We start from the raw sequence: 3,398 nt of genomic DNA, 5'->3' as shown, positions 1-3,398 counted from the left end.
TGTCTTCCCAAGTTTTTCTAAAATCTGCCTGCTCATTCTTTCCTTCTTGTTTTTAATACAAATTTGCTTATTTTTAGTTTTCAATATTCACTTTCACAAATTTTTGAGTTCCAAATTTCTCACCCCTCCCCCACCCCAAGATGGCATGCATTCTGAATACCCCTTATTCTGGTCTGCCTTCTCTTCTATCTCTCCCCCCTCCCTTCTCTTATCCCCTTCCCCTTCTATTTTCCTGTGGAGTAGGATAAACTTCTGTACCCCATTTCCTGTATTATTTATTTCGCAGTTGCATGTGAAAACATTTTTTTTAAAACATGTGTTTTTAAAACTTAGAGTTCCAAATTTTCTACCTTCCTGCCTCCCCACCCACCCTCATTGAAAAGGCAAGCAACTCAATATAGGTTGTACATGTACAGTTATGCAAAACACTTCCTTAGTAGACATGCTGTGAAAAACTAATTTCCCTTAATCCTATCCTGCCCTCCCATTTATTCTATTCTGTCTTCCGACCCTGTTCCTCCTCAGAAGTATTTGCTTCTGATTACCCCCTTTCCCAATCTGCCCTCCTCTCTATCATCCCCCTGCTCTCTTGTCCCCTTCTCCCCCTATTTTCCTGTAGGGTAAGACAGATTTCCATACCCAATTGAATGTGTATGTTATTCCCTCCTTAAGCCAAATCCTATGAGAATAAGATTCACTCATTCCCTCTCACCTTCCCCATTTCCCCTCCACTGTAAGAGACTTTTCTTTTCTGTTTTTTTTTTTGAGATAATTTACCCCATTTTACCTCTCCCTTTCTTCTTCTCCAAGTATTATCCTGTCTCATCCCTTAATTTTATTCTCCAGATATGACCCCTTAATCTTCAACTCACCCTGTGCCCTCTATCTATCTATATATACATACATACAATTTTTTCCCTTCAACTACCCTAATACTGACAAATTCTCATGAGTTACAAATATCATCTTTCCATGCAGGAATGTAAACAGTTCAATCTTAATAAGTCTCTTATGATTTCTCTTTCCTGTTTACCTCTTCATGTTCCACTGAGTCCTGTATTTGAAAGTCAAATTTTCTGTTTAAGCTCTGGTCTTTTCATCAGAATGCTTGAAAGTCCTCTATTTCACTGAATGACCATTTTTTTCCCCAAAAGGATTATACTCAGTTTTGCTGGGTAGGTGATTCTTGGTTGTAATCCTATCTCCTTTGCCCTCTGGAATTTTATATTCCATGCCCTGTGGTCCTTTAATGTAGAAGCTGCTAAATCTTGTGTTATTCTGATTGTGTTTCCACAGTACTTGAATTGTTTCCTTCTGGCAGCTTGTAATATTTTCTCCTTGACCTGGGAACTCTGGAATTTGGCTATAATATTCCTAGGAGTTTTCCTTTGGGGATCTCTTTCAGGAGGAGATCTGTGGATTCTTTCAATTTCTATTTTGCCCTCTGGTTCTAAAATATCAGGGCAGTTTTCCTTGATAATTTCTTGAAAGATGATGTCTAGGCTCTTTTTTTGATCATGGCTTTCAGATAGTCCAATAATTTTTAAATTCTCTCTCCAGGATCTATTTTCCAGGTCACATTTTTTTCCAATGAGATATTTCACATTGTTTTCTAATTTTTCATTCTTTTGGATTTGTTTTACAGTGTCTTGATTTCTCATAAAGTCACTGTCTTCCAATTGCTCTATTCTAATTTTAAGGAAGTATTTTCTTCAGTAATCTTTTGGACTTCCTTTTCCATTTGGCCAATTTTTCTTTTTAGGGCATTTTTCTCCTCATTGGCTTTTTGGACTCTTTTTGCCATTTGGGTTAGGCTGTTTTTTAAGGGTTATTTTCTTCAGTATTTTTTGGGTCTCCTTTAGCAAGCTGTTGACTTGTTTTTCATGATTTTCTTGTATCACTCTCATTTCTCTTCCCAGTTTTTCCTCTACTTCCCTTACTTGCTTCTCAAAATCCCTTTTGAGCTCTTCCAAGGCCTGGGACTGATTCATATTTTTCTTGGAGGCTTTGGATGTAGGAGCTTTGATTTTGTTGTCTTCTTCTGGTTGTATATTTTGATCTTCTTTTTCACCAAAGTAAGATAATATAGTCTGACTCTTTTTGTGCTGCTTGCTCATGATCCCAGCCAATTACTTGAGTTTTAAACTCCTTCTTAAGGTAAGAGTCTGCTTCCAATGTGGAGAGTGTACTGTCCCAAGCTTCAGGGGTTTGTGTAGCTGTTTTCAGAGATACTTGTAGGGACCTGTAAATTTTCAGTTCTTCCAAGGTGGTATGATAAGGGGCGAGGTGTTTACTCCTTTCCTGGCCTGTGACCACAAGTATTCCTTTCTGTCCTGTAACTGTGAGGAGAGGTTTCTCTCCACAGCCAGTACAAGCTCCACCATGCCATCACTCCTCCTCACTCCAGCACTGCCGCCCAGAACTGTAACCCAGAACCACACACAAGCAAAGCAAGAGATTCCTGCCTCAGCACTGGCAAAGAGATCCTTGCAGTCCGTGTCTGATCAGCCACTGGATTCCCCCTCAGTCTGTGGGCTGGAAGCTCAGGAAGCAGCTGCGCCCCCCCCCAGGGCCAGGCTCTTGGGGAATGGAGCTGAGACCCCTCCTTCCTCTCTGACCACTGACAGAAACAGACTTTTCCCACTGACTTTCTAAGTTGTCTTTGGCATTTGTGGATTGAGGAGTCTGGAAACCTCCACAGCTGCCCGAGATTCAGTCCTCTGAGGCCTGCTCCAGGTTTGCTGTGGCCTGCACGCTCATGCTGCACTGCGCTGCGCTCCCAGCCCGTCCCGATACACCTTTCTGATCAATCATCCAGGTTGTCTTGGGCTGAAATTTGTTTCACTCTGTCTTTTTGTGGGTTCTGTTGCTTCAGAATTTGTTTAGAGCCATTTTTATGAGTATTTGGAGGGGTTTGGGGAAGAGCTCAAGCAAGTCACTGCTTTCACTCTGCCCGTCTTGGCTCAGCCCCCAACGCTGTGTATTCTGTTCCATGGATTTAAAGACATTATTCTGAGAACGGATCTACAAGATTTTCCAGACTGCTCAAGGGGTCAGTGACACAAAAGAAAATGTTAAGAGTCCATGATCAAGGGGAAAGAGGAGTTAAGGAACAAAAAATATAAAGGAATACAAAAGTCAGGAATGTGCATATTTTCTAATATTGCTCTTCAGAAGTAAACAAAGTTATGCAAATCCAACTCCAATTCTGTTTCTGAAAATGTATAATTTTGGGCAAACCACAACCTTCCTTTCTTTTGGTTTCCTGACCTGTAACATAAAAGCCTCCTATTAGATGATCTCTAGAATCCTTTTAAGCTCTATATATCTGATCCTATGATCCTTTAGTAAGAAGACTTCCATATTTTGTATATCACTATAACCTGATAATAGAAGAA

Source organism: Phascolarctos cinereus, unplaced genomic scaffold (genome assembly GCF_003287225.1).
Source record: "Phascolarctos cinereus isolate Bilbo 61053 unplaced genomic scaffold, phaCin_HiC Scaffold_5;HRSCAF=322, whole genome shotgun sequence".
Classification (NCBI taxonomy): Eukaryota; Metazoa; Chordata; class Mammalia; order Diprotodontia; family Phascolarctidae; genus Phascolarctos; species Phascolarctos cinereus.
Note: the sequence above shows the minus strand (reverse complement) of the source record.